The 20,326-nt window shown below is 40.2% G+C and overlaps 1 protein-coding gene and 1 long non-coding RNA gene across 3 annotated transcripts in view; both read right to left on the bottom strand.

Annotated features, from left to right (window-relative positions):
- Nucleotides 1-20,326, bottom strand: part of mtcl2 (microtubule crosslinking factor 2) — a 113,046-nt gene that overhangs the window by 66,446 nt on the left and 26,274 nt on the right. The gene's annotated exons all lie outside the window — the stretch shown is intronic.
- LOC138618292 (uncharacterized) lies at nt 14,540-18,706 on the bottom strand. The gene is made up of 2 exons (XR_011310712.1): nt 15,460-18,706; nt 14,540-15,377 (listed from the first exon to the last, which is right to left on the bottom strand). It is a non-coding gene; the product is annotated as an uncharacterized lncRNA (long non-coding RNA).

The following is a 20,326-nucleotide window of genomic DNA, read 5'->3' as shown; positions in this document are numbered from 1 at the left end:
TGCTAAATAAATCTTAGTTGAGGTGCAACATTTAATGTTTGCATATTTGCAAATGCAAATTTGCATAATGCATGCCGGTCATACCAACATGTTTTGGTGCTGGTGGATGCAGATCACCAGCATTCCAGCACCAAAACATGCTGGTATGACCAGCATGCATTATGCTGGTCATGCTGGTCACCAGTTTTGCTGGTCTATGCTGGTTCTTCTAGCAGGGCCATTCATCCATCATCTTCCGTTTATCGTGGTCAGGTTGTGGTAGCAGCAGGTCTAGCAAGTCAGCCCAGATTACCTCCTAAACTGTTCCAACAGAGTGATTTCCTTTTTCTTTTGTCATCAGTTTCAGTTATGAGTTTTTGTCACTGTGACACACATTTGTCTCTTCTTTGTTCTGTGGAGTGTAACCCCCACAGAAAGCGTAGCAACTCAGTGAGAAACCTACGGCAGTGGGCGTTTAATTGTAGAGTGTTTTGTAATTACGATCACATATGGTTTAAGTCCAGGCTTGTTCTGTTGCCATGGGCGATGTTTGTGCTAATTATGAGAAAGCCTATTTAGAGAGCATCCAGAGCCTATTTTAAAATAAGGCCATCAGAACATTTATAATCAGTCTGATATAATTAAAAGAAGGGTGACTTGTCATTTTTACAACTCCATTTTCTGCATTTTAGCATCAGCATCACAGATGCCTCCTCAGACTGGACTTTCATAGAAATAAGGCTAGGCTGCCTTGGAGGCAGTGAAAGTGCTTCTCTGCAGCAGACTGAGACCAGGTTAATGATCTGTGACAGTGAATATTGGCCACTTCACCAGTGATGGTCTGGCCTTGTGCACTGCAGTAATCTCATAATTCCCTCCTGTAGTTGTGCTAACAGCAAACCCTGGCGACAGAACATTCAGTGAAACATGGTGAGCAGGTGAATCGAGGAATTCACAAGGAGGATGTGTTCTGTTCTGTAGCTGGAGAGGACAAACCTTCAGTATACTGACCTTCACAATAGGACACTTTCAAAGATAGTTTTTTTTTGTTTTTGTTTTTGTTTTACATCCAGGCAATTTCACTTTGCTGGCAAACTGTGATGCTTCAAGAGGGCACTGTTTGAAAATGTATTTTGAAGTCCAGCCCAGAAAACCTACAAGAAGAAGGTGTCAGTAAAGTACATCCAATGAGCTCATGTTTGCCAACCAGAGCCACTGGTTCTTTATTCTTTACGGTCCAGGTTTCTTGGTTATGCTTCAAAGACAGTTTGTATTTTACCCTTACACAACCAATGGTTTTCAATGTTTTAGATTACTACATACTGTCTTTATTAGTATTTTTGCATTTTAATGTGCAGTTTCTATGAGGCAAAATCTATTTTTTTTTTTTTTATAGAATGGTAGTGGAGTTACCAGTAGGACACTTTTCTCTTTGACTTTTAAGTCAGCATGAAGCTGCTCTGGTTGATCCTGTTTATTGACACTGCAGGAAATTACCAAATCCATGTTTCCTTTCTTTTACAGTGTCAATATTTTGTTGCAACCTTTAGAAGCTTTAAATACAATGTTCTTTTGTTGAGTTAGTATCCAACTCAAACGACATTTTGCTGTAAAATAGACATATTCTGGTAAGGACAGAAACTAAATTGATAACTCTGGCAAGCTGGAGCTTAGAGCTCACTGCCTCTTGAACTTGTTGAGAAGCGCTACATATCCATTTCCAGACACCAAATGCCATTTATTGTTTACAGAACTCATCCCATAGCTTACTTAAATGGGTCCGGTATATAAACACAGCCAATGCAATCCCACCAATGTACATCTACTTCGTCCTTCAGCAAGGATCCAAACCACGACTGGTCATATGTAATTAATTACAATGAAATAAAGTCCCACCATTCCAAGATACCACAGTCCCTTTACCTGTTAATGAATTATTCTATTGGCTAAATCAATATCAAGTGGTCCTGGTCCCCTGATGAAATTGTGCTCTCTATAATGGTCCACTGGTGTCCTTTACCTTCACACAAAAGGACAAAGATAAATCTCTCTAACTGTAGGATTACAGAGTCACCTACTCCACTGAACATGTCTGTCCCCCACACCTCACACACCCCTCTCTTCATTCTTATATACCATCTTCTGTATTTCAATCACCACATGTCTGCCTCACACTTTCTTCTTCACCTGTATTTGTGTTTCCATACTCATCCCACCTTCATCTCACCTCTCTCTTCTGCTCTTCATGCTGGCCATGTTTTTCACATATCCTTCATTCTCTTTCCTGAAATCCACTGAATTTTACATCAAAACATTCTCAATTTCACTGTCTCTGCTCTCGTGTCTCATTTTATTTTCTGTCTACATCTTCATTCTGCTTTGTGAAGACTCTCATTTTGTTTTAATTCAGCTCAAACATTGGCAAAAAGCATTTGAGTATGGTAACTCAACTGATTCAACACAGCTGTAATGGGTATTAATGGGTAGGAATTAAGGATGCTGTAGCGTAAGTGTTCTAACATTGTTTAAATGATGATAGCTCACATATTCTGTCACATACCAGCTGGTACTGTTTGGATATTTGGTGTTTCATATAATTGCAAATAACTTATTTGCTTTCTTTCTGCCTCGGAGAAGATAATTAAGATGTCATGAAGATGTCTTTTTTTCCCACCATTGTCTCGTTGTGTGAAGCTGAGAATGTTTCATATCGGTTTTCTGTACAAGAATAGCTCCTACTTTTTATTTAGTCCTTGTTAGATCCACCAGATGTCCCAAAAACATGCTGACTTGTGGAAACTAAAATCAGACACACTGAGAAACAGTCCAACAGTCTTCGAGGTCAGGCTCCTGTTCCTTAACAGTGATGCCACTCATATTTTTATGGTTGCAGAGCCAATTAGCAACTTTTAAAACTTTCAGATGTCAATCAAATCAAAACACTTATTTCTACAAGAGGTGCACGTTATTGGATGTTTTGCTAATCTCCCACATGCTGATATTTTCCAACTCTTTTGGCTAAGCCAGGTTTTATAAAACATGCCATACTTGTTTTTATGCGACATTTTCTTTCAAACAAACTTGTATAATTCCTCCTATTTAAATAGTTTGGGATAATCCTGAGATTCAATTGCAAATAGCAACTTTGTTGCACTTAGCACCATTTAGGACACTTGATGTAAGACACGGTGTCCCTGGTCCGAGTCAAGCATCGAGGCAAGAAGCCATTATTGTTGTGCATCCGTAATTTGTATGACAGCGAGGGTGTCACATGAGAGTGCAAACAAATAACTTTCTGATCTTTTTATGACCCCATTTCACACTGACATTTAGCAAAACCACATGTTTTGGTGCTGCTGAATGAGTTCTTCATAACCTCTGATTCTTCTTAATAAAAGTTTTTCATTAACTTTCTGGCATTCATACATGTACTTGATATCAAGCTAACAATATTGTACAAGCAATATTGCAATGTAGCTCTGTCACTGTGCTAAAAAATTAAGTAAAACCATTATTTGAGGGAACCATCACAAAAAAAGAGTCTGACGCCGCTCTAAGCTTTAGGTTCAGAGGATGCTATCTGCGTTTGTTTGGTGAACATCATCCGCACTTGACCGCAGCATTTAGATTCAATTTAAATTCAAAGTGAGTTAGAATTCAGGACCAAGCTAGAAATACCTTCATGGAAATTAAATCTTGACTCTGTTACTGCACCACCTATGCAGTCAATTGAGTTTTTAAAATGCAGCCAGGAGCACCTCGTACCTCTTACTGTATATATCCAATTATCAGTCCCTCCTGCCCACTCTGCTATAGGTCAGGTCACGCAGTAACAGTTTCCTCCTTTTTCTCTCCACTCCTCTTTCTTGACCTCTTATTCCTCACCTCTCCTCCACAGTTGTCTGTTAGCACAACGATTCTGGAAGCCATTTTTCTCTTATGGAGGTTACGCAATCAGACCCCTCTACCACCATCACCAGGCCATCACATAATAATCCCTCTATTTCGATCTCTTTCAGCCCGTCAGTCAGTGTGTGATTACATTAGAGCTCCTCTTCTCTGCTCAGCAGAGCTCCAGATTCCCACAACGCCATTCTGCCCCATTAAACCAACCAGTGATTGTTTCTGCACTGGATGACTGGTTAAGGCTCTCCACTGCGCTGCAACTGAATTATCACATCCTCTGTCAGTGAAATAGAAGAAAGCCAGTGCCATGAAACAATTATAATAGCTTTCTGGCATCATGAAAATATAATACTGATTGTAATATCCGGAAGGTTACAATGCTTTTACTAAACAAGTGCATCAACGTGTCTTAGATATGCAGGAACTGATAGTTGTACATATAATACATAATTGTTTCCCTAAAGCACCTGATAAGTATACCTGACATACATTTAGAGATTATCTGTCTGAATGTAACTCGATCTGCTGGGGAAACCGAGGTCATTACGCTCGCCCACCTGTAGCCGAAACCTGGCTCCACCACAGGCATGTCAATCAAACAGACACGCCCCAAAAATGCCGCTTTTTGAGAACTAATACCTAATTAATGATGGAATTATTTTTAGATGGACGAGCAGAAAACTAATAAGAAGGAGTGACTTTAGCAAATGACACCCTTTGACTTGTGGAAAAAATATTGATTTTGTCAGAGTGGGAGTCTCTGAAGACGGAGTCTTTTTGGAGCCAGCCCCTAGTGGCACATGGCGGTATTACAATTTAAGGGTTTTCAGCAATGGCCTCACTTTTCAGACCTGGAAGCTACGTCTACTCTTATATAGTCTCCATACAGTCTATGGGTGGAACCCACATGGATCAAAAGTCCTAAAATGTGTTCTGGATTAAATTTGACCAGCTACTAAGCTCCGACGTCAACAGATCCGTCTCCATGACAACGATCAGATGAGCAAGACCTGCGATTTGACTGAAAGCTGATTCTAAATGGACACAATTTTCCTCCTTCCTTTCCCTTGAGTTGGGATAAACTACACTTACCACGTTTGAGAAATAACTTTCATGTTAAATTATTGGTCTCACGTAGAATCCCTTTCTTCTGTTGTCAACATGTGCATTTCCTCTAATTATTTTTTCAGTGCGTACTGTGTATTTTTTTACAAGTTCCTTTATCATTTGAACAATATCAATCTGACAAACAGGTTAAAGACCTGAGTCGGAAGATTGACAGGAAGCAGGGTGTAAAAACGCTCAGAAACAGTAAATGTTAACAAACATGTTTGAGGCTTCATGTGTGCCTCGAGGGATTACTTTTCTAGTCCCTGGAGACCATTTAATAACTACAAGTCATCAATATTATTCTATAACCTGACCAGAGAGAAATGTATTTTTTTATATTTCAGTCCAAACTACTGCTGCCACTGTCAACCTGAGGCCTACAAGGAGGTTTTAGACGGTGATAAATGTCTCTGAATCTAATCAGTATTGATCCATGTCCCGGTAAAGCACTCGGAGCACACTCACACACAAACACACACATAACGGGATCAGATTTCAAGTCAGGTTTCAAACCAAACCTGACATGCCGAGTGCAGCGTCATGCAGGCAGATAAAAACATTTGAGTCCATGACAGGTCTTCCTCCTGATCTGAACAGAAAAGACTGTCGCTACTGCTCATCATCTTTTATATATTTACATATATATTTATATATGGTCATCAGGCTGATCAGAGCACTTGTACATAAGCAGATAAAGTAAATACAGACAGTAATAGATAAAAACTAAGAACAGTAGTTTCCACTCAGGCTATAAGTGGTTAAAGTTAATAGTATGTCAACTTCATGTTAAACTTACCTGTATCATCTATATTGTATTGAGCAAGAGCACATTAATTCTACAGCTAATATTACTTGTAAGGCTGGAAAAAGTTTAATCAAACCAAATTGGCAATGTAGCATGGCACAGAAAAATATGAATCAGTGTTTAAAAGCTTAATATTAAAAGACTTTAAAAAAAAATCAGTGAGAGCAGCCATATGGACAGCATCTAAACTTTCATGTTGACTTTACACAAGATATTTACTTTTTCAGGTATCAATCTAAGAGGAAATGTGAGTCTCTGTTTGAGGAACATAAAAACTTAAAAATAGCACAGATATTTTCAGGACACAATAAACTGTTTAAAAATGGCAGCAGGCCAAGAATTTGTTATGTTTATCCGCTAAGTAAGTTTTTCTGGACTGATTATATTTTAATCAAATATTAAGAAAATAAGCAATAAAAAAGGAGCGTGAACAACATTTAATGTCCCTCCTTCTGTTGATCTGCTGCTCATTAGAGAAACAGTGCAGATTCTTACATTTTACAACAAATCAAATGAAATCCTCTGTACAACAAAGAGAGACAGACGGCACGTTAACAATAGTCTGTCTGCAGCAGAGGTTAGATTATTGTGCCGTACGATTGTGAAAAAGTTGTTTAGGCTGAACTTTTTCCTGCCACATGCTCGCACAGACACATCTCTCCAAAACTCTCCACTTAACAACAACACAGGGAAAGGCAACATTCGGTGATTGTGCTCCGTATAGCAGGAACAAACTTCCAGGAGATTAAACAGTTGTGATTCTGCTTAATCTGAAGCACATTGCACATTACATCCTGAACTTGCCTCTATTTCTTTCCTTCTTTTTTTTTTTCAATTTAAAAGACAATAAGGGGAAGAGTTGCGAGCGAGGTGGAGATGGGGAAATGAAAAATCGAGTGACAGAGAGAAAGAGGAGAGTCAGAGATGAGGAATGTACCAACCGGCCTGTCAAAACATGACAGAGCAGTACTGATCCACACTAATGAGCACACCACAATAGAAATACGGGACTGTGAATTATGCAACGCAGGCCTACGACTATGAAACAGTGACACTGAAATAGGAGATCATCTTTATCATCATTTAAATATTCTCTTTGCAACAGGCCCAAGGCATCATCTTAGGTTTCTCTATTGTGAAGTCACTGCAGGAAGCAGGAAATAATGAGGTGACAACTGGAGAGACCACACAAAGCTAAAACAATATGGACAAGTAGATACCACAGAGATTGGTGCAACCACAAAATGACAAATAACCACAAAGTAAAACAAAAAAAGGCAACTGATAAACTAGTATTTCATGTTCCTTTTGACGATATATCACTACCTTCTGCATCACATGGTTAAAAACTCCAAAGCTGGTAGCCTCAGTTACATTTAGCATATTTCATCACAGTTATGTGATCCCAAGATTAAGATGAAACTCAACAGTCAAACTAAACAAACGGTTCATGTAAAATATCCCAAACCAATCATTTAACAATACATGAATCAACACGTATCTATTAATTTAACAGTAATATGTCTAACCCTGTCATGTTTATCATTTTGTAAAACAAAACAACCCCATTTACCCCAGTTACATTATTTTCCCGCATTTGTTTTTTTTTTTTTTTTTTTTGCAGGGGAGGGGGCGGGGGGGGGGTAAATGATCAGTTTTTATAGTACAATGTTCTCTCCGTTTGGTTTACAGATGCTGTGGGACATCCCAGCAGCAGGGTAACCATAGCAACACACATGACACCGGCAGTGTAGCCATGGCAACGGCGGTGCAGCCAGACTAGCATCAGCGGGAGGTGCCAGCAACTCATTTTCCACGTCTCCACTTCCACATCACAACAAGAGACGGCAGCGCGGTGATGATGTCACCCAGCCTCGCTGTGGAACCAGGAAGGGGACAATGTGAAGAAGGAGGCAGAAGGATAGGGGGGAAAGAAATGGAGAGGAATGGAAGGGAACAGAGAGGAAGAGACGGAGAAGAAGGCTGCGGGAAAGGGAAGGATCTTTGGACTAAACACACACACACACACACACACACACACACACACACACACACACACACACACACACACACACACACACACACACACGTAACCCGACCCACATGTGTGTTTTACAAACGACCTGCCGCTGCAGCCCATGTTAATCTCCTCGCTGTGGTTTCATGCTGCTGAGCGACGTCAGTACCCAGCAGAGCTCACATTCATCATGCATCAACAATAAACCTTCACATCTATCATCCATTGTTAGCATATAAACCTCTCAACCACTGCCAATAAACACTAACAGGGTGAGACGAGAGGGGACTGCTTCTGGCAATTTAATAATCTGAGAGTGGTTTTATTACATTTTAACCTACAAGATATTTGTTCAGCTTTCTGTCATCTGTTTCCGCACTGCATTTCCCAGCTGTCAATCCCACCGTGTGGGCGGATCCATCAGTCTTTTTTTTGTGGATTTCTGCAGTAAAAGTTTTAACTCCTTTGGAGACTGAAGTGGTGTCTGCTCATGACAAACAAGTTACCAAGACGATGAAACTTTCACCGTGAACAGTTATTACTGTTCTCGGGAACTGTAGTTTGACAAAATAATAATTGGTGTGTGCGTCATTTCCAACAAAAAAAAGACAGCCAAAAATCAACCAGGCCGATGTTAGCTTATTGCAGATGAATCCGTATTGGTTTATATATCAGTCCATATCATGGCTGAGTAACGACCTTCCACACTTTAATGGCACCAACTGAATTTTTTTTCAGTAATATCTGGCCTTGAAAAATACTTTGTCACTGAATAGAAAATGTTGATACCTATGCTACATCCACACCAACATGTTTCCAGTTTAAAACACATCATTTTTTTTGTTTACGGCGTAGTAAATCTGATTGGTGTGTGAGTCAGCAGTTAACATACAGAGGTATGAAATGCCGTTATTAGTATCAAAAGTCCATAAATAACAAGAAATTGCAGCAGAGAAACCGAATTTAAAAACTGTGTCAATGTTGTCTTTGTTGGCTGATATTTTGTAATTTTAACTTCCAAACATTGTTTTCTGTGAGCCTGAGGAATCCAGTATTAGCTCTGCTGTACTTTAGTGACTTAATAACAACTGGGCAAATGCTTGTGACAACAAAACCTTTGCAATGCATTTGAAAAAAACGGGACAAAAGTCAACAAGTTCACCCTAAGAATATTTTGTTGAGTATCGTTGCCTGTGCTGGAGGACTTATGAGCTCAAAAGGATTCAAATCTATTGCTATTGGAAAGGCTGCTTCCTTCCACTATGTGTACGTTCATTTGAAGCATTGTTTTAAATGTCCTGCTGTAAAATGTATTGAACATTTTACTGATTCTTATTGTGGCAGATGAAATGATTATTTACGGCCTCGTTGTGGCAGACTGGAAATCGACAAGCATGTGATTTGAGCGCTTGTAGAATCTTTGGCCTGCATCTTCTCAGAACACTATCAAAAGACAAACCTTGTTCATATGTTATATCTTTTGCAGTTTATAATTTCAGTGGTGTCTGAGGGTGTTTGACACAGAACCATGAGTTGTTTCCTCATTCTAATTTAAAACATGAAAATCATCCCAATTGGTTTTTCAAGCTTCTCAAAGCACCTCGGTGATAATCAGAGTGGACAAAGAGGAAACATTGGGATTCTGTGCACCGCTCGTGTACATAGCTTAATACCTTTCACCTGTAATTTAGTTAGAGCTGCCAGTACAGCGAAGGAATACCAATGAACAACCACATCGAGGCCGCTTCATCGATCATCCATACAGCATAAAACTCTGTGCATCATAAATCACAGCAATCTCTGCCTCTTGTCTTGTCTAATTGGGAAGACAAAGTCAAGTGCAGCGCTTTAACAGGGAAATAAAAGCTGCACCAACCAAAACCTGATGAACACGTCACCTTGACTATAGAGAATTTCATCTTATAATCAAGAAATCTGGTACCTGTTCAATAAAGATCTAAGTGAAGAAAAACAAGACACCATATGAGTTTGAAGAATTTCACATTATGAAATTGTACAGGGAGTTATGCTGAAGCAGAAAGATACAAAATAAAAGAGTACATGATGTTCAGGTTTGTTCCCACAGCTCCATAACCAGAGGTGCTCATTGGGGAATGTGTGGCCTTTTCACTTAGCAAAGTGTGAAGCCATTACATTCAAAGGCACTATCCTTTTAAAAAATTGAAATGCCTTTATTGATTTGGCTGTGGGCGAGCTCGGCCGCCTCCAGCCGGTTTATCTTTCCGACAGTGAGAAACCACAAACAGGCTGAAGCTGCGGCACAGTCTGCTGAGCAGATTAACAATTTCCAAAGAGGTTTCATTCATGCGACACCGGAAACATTCGGAAATGTCACAGTGCAATTGTGTTTCTGCTCAAATCCATTTCAGCACAGAAGAAAATCAAACAAACATATGAAAAATGGTCTGGCTCCATAGGATGTAGTAACATTTGTGGAACATTTCAAGACTTCAATGTTATCACACAGCCAGTCAAAGTCTGTAAAGTGTACAGTGTCCTTACAGATTTAATTTTGCATAAAGAAGTTGAGCTTTAAATGTGTTAGGACGGGTCTTTAAACATCAACATGTTAGCATTGTTATTGTTAACACGTTAGCCAGCTGATCTACAGTTCGTCTGTAGACTCTTGTGATTCAATCAAATTGTCCACTCGTCCACGATATAATGGACTATTGAGTGACATTTGGGGTTTCCACATACTTTTCATCGAGCAAATAACCAATAAGATTCCCATTAGCCTTCAGTGGGAAGTAGCAATTGTTAACATGCTAATATGCCAAACTAAGATGATAAACATAGTTCACCTGTCATTCTGAATATCAGCATGTCAGCATTGTTTTTGTGAGCATGGGACAGTAGACACTTGTGCTTTAGTCAGATTTGGTCACTTGTCCACTACATAGTGGAGAATCCAATCACAGAGTTGGTCTTTTTACATCACGTAACCTTCCTGTGTTTCCTTGCTCTGCTTTATTTTACTTTTACTTTTATAGCCCATCTATATACATGTTAAACTGTCGTAATAGGAAAAGCAGGTGTTAGTAGTAGTAACATTAATGACTGCTCCCTTTTATTCAAGTGTCCCAGTGGACCATGGCAATGGGACAGTGAGTGAGCATGCACAATACCAGGAGCTGAAGCAGCTAAATCAAATCCAGCCATCATTGATTTTCACCTGTGCTCCTCTCACTGTGACACATCACAATGTCTCGCACACTGAAAACTGTTGTTCTACGTGTAACCGTCCTGTTTGAACACAATTGACACGGAGCATTTAATGAAAAGCTTTGTCAAAACCAGAGCTCTATAGAACCAAGACGGAGCCACCACTGTATACAGGTCCCAGGCCGCTACGCTGTAGCTGTCCCTTAGACAGCAGAGCCCGGGTACAGTAGCGGTATAATGGTCTGCTGAGCAGATCACCGCTGACATCAAGATGTTTAATTCATGTATAATTCATGAGCTGAGAGCTGCTCAGCGTCACACTCTGATGCAACACAGTTGGGAGGCTAACACACACAAACACACTTTCATATAAATTAAATATGGTTAACACACACACGCGCACACACACACACACACACATTAACATATACACAAAGGAAAAGGAGTGCCTAATGTAATCTTAAAGCTGGATCTATACAGTCCATATATGAGGCAATCAATACATCATCACAGGATGCAGACACAGTATATCCGTCTTTGTCTCTCTGTACGTGTGTGTGTGTGTGTGTGTGTGTGTGTGTGTGTGTGTGTGTGTGTGTGTGTGTGTGTGTGTGTGTGTGTGTGTGTGTGTGTGTGTGTGTGTGTGTGTGTGTGTGTGTGTGTGTGTGTGTGTGTGTGTGTGTGTGTGTGTGTGTGTGTGTGTGTGTGTGTGTGTGTTATCTCCAGACACAATGATTCCCCACAGAGACCAGAGAGGGACCTTTTCAGCGAACTCCAGTTTGTCCCCACAGGTGAGATAATCTGCACTCCAGTCGGCTGTAAACCTTTTAAAGGGTGAACGAGAGAGAGCGATGCAGCATCCCTCCTCCCCTCCATCATCCATCTGCTCTTGTCTTTCCCTCTGTTTGTCTACAGTGTCGTTGTCCTCCACCGACTGGCTCTTAGGTGTCTGTCCACGCGCTATTTTCTTTTCATCCTTCTGCTCTCAGGCCAAAGCTATCTCACCTCCACCCATTTCCATTTACCTGCCCTGTGGAGTCATACAGATGCACCGTCTCAAGCTTAAGAGTGCATTTACTCTCTATTTATGCAGGTAAACACTGAAGGTAGACAGTCAAAAGTAAGGTGAAATCCTGAAATGCTTCTCACGCTCAGCCAGGGATTTGGTTTCCATGGTAATGCCAGTCCTGCACAAATTAATCAAATATTCATTACAGTCCTAACTGTTCTTTTCTTACTGTGATCTATTGCAAAATGTCTGAGGAAAATCGGTGACAAAGTAAATCCAACTAGACTAAAAAGGGACATATTCTGCTATATTAATGGCAGGAGCATTACTATATGTATATAATATATATAACTAAAAACTAACTACACTATTTAACTAAGTCCTATGTTTAAGGGTTGCCTGTGACTGTTTCAATTCCTGCTTTGGGATTTCTGGAAGTAAATTTAACAAGCAATGAATTAGTCATTTGAAATCACAATATAAGAAATTCATTCACAGATAAGTTACATATTGTTATTGTTTTTGGTTTTTGTAATGTTGGATAAATAAATCAACTTATCAGTACTGGCCAACCACAAGTAATAAGATAATTTATGATCAAATCGTTATTTGACTGGCCCAGTTTGACTGGATGAATACAGACTTGTTTTGAGCTTTTCTATAAACTTCACTGATAATTGATCGAGCCCGATTTTCACCTTTTGATATTTGCAGACTAGTTTCCACTCATGGTGATAAAGTGATAGTATGCATCTCACAATAATCTGCCTGCTGCCGAGAAATGTGGGAAAAATTATATTTGACATTTTCCAACATTTGTGCAGCAGGTGATCGAGTCCTTGTAGGGCTGCTTGATAATGATGAAATGTCCTTATTGTTCATGTTTATGTTTTGTTATGTAAAATGAAAAGCTCTTCAGGTTGAGGAAAGTTGTAGGTTTTACTAAACATTTTCAAAGAAAGTTAAAATATTTGTGGTAAGATCAAATAACCCTCGCAGCGCCAACCGAGGTGACACTTCAGAGAGATGACCTGCCAAGTGGCGATGCAGCCGCTGCTCAGAGTAATTTACTGGTAATGCATTAGCACTCAAATAAGGTGTCCTGAAGTCAGAGGTGTCCATTTTACAGCAGCTTTTAATGGCAGTCTTTTAATGATCGGAACTACATGTCAGATGACATTTTTTTACGACCTCTGGCACATCACTCCTTATCTCTTTCTCTGTTTCTGCTGTCTCCAACCTATAAGCACGTCCTCCCATTGATTGGACAACAATTTTGACAATAAATTAATTTATATCAAATACTTTACTGGCCAAAGATGAAAATGGTTCCACCTTAAGTTTCAAGATCTACTTTTTTTTTTTTCTGCTTTAGATCTTTGTAACTGTATATTTTGGTTGTGGACTGTAAAAAAAGAAATCGCCTTTACGTAGTGTTTACGTCAATGTAAATCCAGTTTAAGCATGAGCAGAGTGACTGTGCAAATAAAAAAAAAAAGAAGCTTTTTGTGGTGTTTTCCCCCTGGTGATCTCCCTGCAGAGATGCTCCCTCTCTCATTTATCCAGCCTCCCTCCCAGTCCTCTCCTTGTGCCCTTTCCTCCTGTGTGCTCACAGTGTTATTGCTCCCCAATCTCCGTCACCGACTCGACCAGCTCTCTGCCCTTCAGTGCACGGGGTGTCTCATGTTACAGCTATCGAGGCATGAAATTACCTCTGCACCCCCTGTGGTCCCCTAAAAGATGTTCCACTGTTGACGCACAAAAATATTGGCAGTAAAGGAAGGGAACACGAGGCGGAGGCAGACACAATGCTAATCATCTGTTTATGAAAGCATCATAGCAAAGAGAAGATGTGTTAGCGGTGTTCATCCTCTGGGCTCATAGGTCGTTGTTGTAATGGAATCTAGCTGCTGGACTGCATTGTTTTACAAAGAGGTGGTTCTAGTAATACCTAGTCTACCATCATTCAGGGCAAAACAGGTAAAACCTCTGAGAAGCATTTAACAACGCATTGTTTTCTCTCCATTTAGCTGTTTATAGAAACCTTAAACAATAATCACAATTCTGCACATTAATATGAAAGAAGGAAATTAATTTTGTTTTTATTTTTTTAATCTCTGAGTGGATATGCAATACGCAGGGTCCAGCTGTGAGTCTGTGTGCTGTAGCAGTGATATATTATTCTGTGATTTGCCCTTGTACTATAATGTATGTGTGTGTGTGTGTGTGTGTGTGTGTGTGTGTGTGTGTGTGTGTGTGTGTGTGTGTGTGTGTGTGTGTGTGTGTGTGTGTGTGTGTGTGTGTGTGTGTGTGTGTACGTGTACGTGTCTATAAGGCCTTTGAGTTCCCAAAGGACTCTCCGCTCTCCTACATTACAGTTTGTGTGAATGTGCGAGTCCTATAATGTGTGTATCACATGAACAAGTACAAGTATACATCTCTCTCTCTCTCTCTCTCTGTGTGTGTGTGTGTGTGTGTGTGTGTGTGTGTGTGTGTGTGTGTGTGTGTGTGTGTGTGTGTGTGTGTGTGTGTGTGTGTGTGTGTGTGTGTGTGTGTGTGTGTGTGTGTGTGTGTGTGTGTGTGTGTGTGTGTGTGTGTGTGTGTGTGTGTGATTTCTGTCTGTCCCAGAGGTACCCGTGAAGCTCCCATCGACCCAGAAACCCTTCTGGCAAGATTCCCCTCATCTTCCCTGACTTCCCTCTCCTCTGCTCCTCCTCATTTTTCTTCCCATACATTTTTTCCACACGTCTTGTGTTGCTCTTCCTCCCCCATATCTACTCTATGCCCATGCCTCTTTCTTTGTCCACCCAGTTTTCGTGTCTTTTCAGTCCCCGGGCATTTCTCTAGAGGTATTTCTCTCCTTTCATGTTTGACTTCTTTCGTCCTTTTGCCATGCTCACAATCTGTTTCATTAAATCAACTCTCCTTTACCCTCATCGTCCCCTTTTTTTCCTGTTCATATTTCTCTTCTTCCGACACTATATCACATTTTTAAATCACAGCCTTATCTGTCATTTTCAACCTCAATCTGTTCCTTCTTTTGTTCCCTTTATCTCCCCCAAGTCCTCATTTTCTCACCTGTCTCTGTTCTTATTCTTCCTCTGTACTTTTTGTTTTCTCTCTGTATCTCCTCTCTTCACTATCTATTAATTTGCTTTTCTCTGTCTTTATCATTTTATGTGTTTGTTATGCTATAATAACTCAGTTACATCATGCAGCAGTCTGACACATGTAACTCGGTCCTCTCACTTGCAGCAAGGTTATAATGATCTGTCATTCTCTCTTCCCCACCAAAGTTCACTTCTCCTGGTTCTTCCTCCCTTTGAACCATAAAAGAAGAATAACTTCTTCATGTGTGTGTGTGTCTTCTCTAACACACACACACACACACACACACACACACACACACACACACACACACACACACACACACACACACACACACACACACACACACACACACACACACACACACACACACACACACATATTGTCCTGCCTCTTGTGTGGAGTGGGTTTGTTACGTGGCTGATTTCCCTCTCAGTTCTTCTAAGACCATCTTCACTCTCATCAATCACTGTGACCCAGATAAAGCTTAAACCCGGACCACTTTGATGCTCTGACCCATTTAACAACACTCATGTCCCTGCAGATAACATGCAGCTTTCATCGAGTCCCTGTTGGCCGGAGAAGGAGTGTGACAACCTGTTTGAAGCAGAAAAGTAAATATGGAAGAGAAAATAAAGGACCAGGCCATGATTGATTTACATTGTACCTTTCGGTTGAATTACATTACTGTGATAAGTCAGATGGGATGAAGTTGTTACTCCCACTTCTATCTAGTCCGGTCCTAATTATTGCATAATGGCCTGATTGCAATGATTTGACCTGGTGCAATCTTTTGGCATAATTGTTACAATCATTTCCATCAATGTGTATAACAAAATCTGGATGAACACAAATGTCATATTTCCATCACTATTTCCACATAGTTTTCCACTGTTTGAGGTTTGACTGACTGGTGCTGCTTTAATGACATCATGTCATTGCACCCTCTTCTTCTTCTTCTTCTATGGTTTGATGGCACATGTGTGGAGAATTAGAGCCACCATAATCCTTGATTTGATTGTTGGTATCAGTAAAGTTGTTATTCATGTTATATCTGCCCTTTCAGTATGTTCAAATGTTTCTTCTTATGACAGTGGCATAAATTAACAGAAAAATGCATTTAAATTGTTTATTGCAAATATTTGTTTGTCAGTTAATTGTCAACTAAAATTTCACAGTTGTTTACATGTGTGTTCACCCACCTCCAAGGCACTATTTTGTGTCTTACTCTTGTCATATGCCACAACATTCTCATAATGTGTGTAAGTGTTTCATGTTATCTTGGTTCAAAAGAGTAAAATTTAAGACGTTAGAGTGAAATTGGGCACAGCAATTTGAATGAGTATATCAAATAAAAGACATCAAGAATTAATTTGTGATGGAAAGAAAAAGATTGTCTCTTCTTGTTTGCATGTGGCTCAGGAAAGTTTCTTGTCAAGCGGCTCTGAAAAGTTTCTTTTGTTTCGCTCTTATTTGCAAGTGACTCCTTTTGTTTTACTTTCCACATCTAATTGACGAGTCCCCTGTGTCCTTATCTTGTGACCTGCAAATCTACTCAGTATTCCCATAAGAAAGCAGATACAAAGGAAATGGGGGGGTGACTGTCAATTGTTTGTCACACTGTACAAAGCTGCCCTACGGAGGAGTGACGTGGAGCAATGCTGGACATCCTTTTTTGAGTGTACATGTATTTGCTCCTTCTTGCAAGAATAAATGTCCGATATGTTTGATTTTGAACCAAGCCTCTGAGTAACTTTTCTAACAATTTGATTAGGGCATGAAGTTTTAGTTAAGACGACAGCAGAGACAGTTCTACTGAACAAGTAATGCAGCACAAATAACCTCCATCCACCACTTCTTCTGAAAGGAGTCCTAACCAAGCAGAGACAGCAGCAGATTTACAGGGTTACCATTAAATCATCACACTGACTTTACAGCTGGACTGACCTTCCATTAACCCCGAGTCTATTTCACTCTCTCTCCACTACACTGAAGGACATCTCAATTGCATGTATTTTAAACATGTCCTTGCTGTAAACTTTACACACATGCGTGCTGGAATAAACATAAAACCCCTCCTACATTCAGATACACACACAAACAGCACTGCAAAGTCTCCCGGCTACCCTTGCCCCACATCCCTGAGTTGCCGCAAACAATAGGCAGCACTTCCTGAGAGTCAGGAATAACAGGGAACAGTTTCCTTCTGCAGTAGGAGGGGAATCAGTGAGAGAGAGAGAGAGAGAGAGAGAGAGAGAGAGAGAGAGAGAGAGAGAGAGAGAGAGAGAGAGATGAAGGGGAGAGAGGGGCATTTAAAGGTGCCTGATGGAGAGGCAACAGTCCAATGGGAATGAGAGAAACAGAGGTTGTTTTTCAAAATGATTCCCTCCAGTGCTGTTTCTTCAGTATTCAGTGGTTTGCTTTAAACTGCATGTTTTCTTATCTATTAAATGTGAAGCATTGCAGTGTAGTATTTTGGCAAAAAGTAATGTACATGCTATTGTCAGATTTTCAAAGGCTGTTTCCATCAACTTGTTTAGTGTATTTTCAAATTAAAAAAGATCGATAAAAACAAAATGTGACAAAGTGTATTTGAAGCAAAAATTGCTGATGAATCTGAAGAGATGAAAAAAATCAATGTGGTTTGATGAGGAGAATTTAACATTCAAACCCAATAACACGACACAAACATACATGTCACGTGCCTCATGTCGGATGCGTCTTTTTGGTTTGCTCTTTTAAATACTCTTGTTGCAACCTCTTCTTCTGCTATGGTTTTATTCATTTGGAGGTATTACATGGGCACAAGTCTGCCCCTAAAAAGGAAAAGCTCGCATTATATCTACGTCGTCCGAACTGTGTCACTTCTGTGGGACACCGGGTTGTTGTTATCTATACAAGCGCAAGAGGTCACTTCATTTTAAAATGTAACTGGGTCGTAATAAGCTGCTTGCACAAAAGACACAAAAGGGTTGTGTTTTTAGAGGAGCACATTCTTTTTTTATTCACTCACCAGCACATTGACCAAAAACAGATTACCCTTCTCCTGGTTGTCCTGTCAAAACCATGTGTCTCCTATACTTTAACTTTTCATGAGCTAGCTTCAGTTTTGTCACAGTGATCTAAAACATTTAAATTGGCAACATTTATAAAGATTATAAAAGTATTGTGAACAGCAACAACATTAATCCAACGAGCTTGTCTAAATGACTTTAAACTGAGATAAAGTCAATTTTTCCTAACTTTAACAAGTGATACTTCTCTAACTGTAACATACTGACCAGTTTACGTAGCCACAATGTTTTACATTTATTTGTAGATTACAAAGCGAGAGAGTCAAGTATATCCTGATCAGCAGCTCCAGGAGAAGATTTGGTGAAAGAGAGTGAAAGAATGCATACAAATGTCAGTTTTATATACGTGTATGTGCCCAAGTTGACAGAGTAACCTTATGTTCTTCAATGGACTAATTCTAAATCACCATGTTCACACACACGTGTACACACACACTCACACACACACACACACACACACACACACACACACACACACACACACACACACACACACACACACACACACACACACACACACACACACACACACACACACACACACACACACACACACACACACACACACACCTGAATGAAAGTGTTGAGTGACCTTCAGGGGGAACCTGGGATTTAAACACATGCAGAGAGGCAAGTGGAGGAGGAGTAAACAGCCTGACACATCTACATCTACCTGAGAGAGAAACAAAGAATGGAGACTGAAAACAGAAAAAGGAGCAGCAGAAAAAGAATCAGTGAATGACATGCCGCATTTTTCTCTTCACCCTCCAGTCACTGAGGATTTTTTTTTTTTTTTCAGTTAAGGCTGTTATCTCCTCCTCTACCAGCCCTCTTACCAAGTCCACACACAGTACAGTCCCCCTCTTTACTATCTCTCCTATTCCCTTTTCCCCCCTCAGTTCTTTATAATTTATCTCTCTTTCTTTTCAGTCTCTTCCCTCTTTGTTCTTCTTTTCTTAATTTCTTTGTTTTCCTCTTGTTTCTTTTATTCTCTTTTTTTTTTAGCAGAATAATTTGGGTTTAACCAGCCAACCACTCGGTTCCAGCCTCCCTCCATTTGTCTACCTGTCCTTCTTTTAACCTCTTCTGCTCTCTGGTACTCCTTTGTGTCGAGTCACCTTGGGGCAGTGAGGCCACAGCTGGAGTAAAAGCTTTTTTTGGTCAACTTCTACTGCCCTTCATGAACAAAGAACCACAGGGTTCAAGCTGGGAGCATAGCAGCAACTTAAAATTGATGTTTTGCTAGCCACAGTATGTGAACATCTAAAAATAAAGGACTTTTTGTCTAGCAGAGTGATTTGAGAAAACCTACATGGAATACTAGTTGAAATGCAGGTTTTTAACTGTGTACCTTATCGGCTTAAACCAGAAGCATGCTGTATTGTAGACTTCCTGGTTAACATTAGGCCGCTTAAAAAGTTGATTCTTCAATCTATCCATCCATTCGTACGAGGTAAAAGTCATTCATTCATTCTGCTTATGATATCCCCATGAGCACAAGTGTCACCAGACCCTTATTATTCTCCTTTTTGCCCTTCCAGAAGAGAAACATTTTAAAATTCAGCAGCATTGTCTGCGGTTATTATTGTTGTCTGTCTACACATCGATACTTACGCAACTGCGACTACACGAGAGGATAATGCATCGAGCTGCGGTGAAAATAAAAGGAAAGACGATGCTTGGTGGCTTTTGGCTTTGTTTTGTGTGCAAAGGTTTCACTTCAAGGCTTGTGGATGACAGACTGCTGACATACATAAGCCTAAAATTTCGACTTCCATTGTTCAAGTCCCTGCAAACTCGCCTTCATAATCTACCTGACCATCATTTTCTCCTCTAGTCCTCCAACCAATCCATCTGTCCAGTCGAGCCTCTTCACCTTCAGGAGACAAAACACTTGGAAACACACATCCTACCCATCCTACCGAACAGAGAGGCTCTTCCTCTCCCTTCTTCTATCCCTCCGTAACTATAACCCATTCCCCCTTCATCAAATCTGACCTTGCCTCCTTCAAAGGTCAAACAGCTGAAGTGGATCGATGGTTTTGGAGAGGGAAGGGAAGATGGCAGCCGAGACAGAGACAGTGAAAGAGATATGAGAGGAGGGCAAAAGAGGGTGTGAGTGAGAAGGGGAG

Source organism: Brachyistius frenatus, unplaced genomic scaffold (genome assembly GCF_029030835.1).
Source record: "Brachyistius frenatus isolate BFR_SWC_R1_liver_20210118 unplaced genomic scaffold, ASM2903083v1 Contig_16, whole genome shotgun sequence".
Taxonomy (NCBI): Eukaryota; Metazoa; Chordata; class Actinopteri; family Embiotocidae; genus Brachyistius; species Brachyistius frenatus.
The sequence above is the reverse complement of the archived record's forward strand: the minus strand, read 5'-3'. Positions and strand labels throughout refer to the sequence as shown.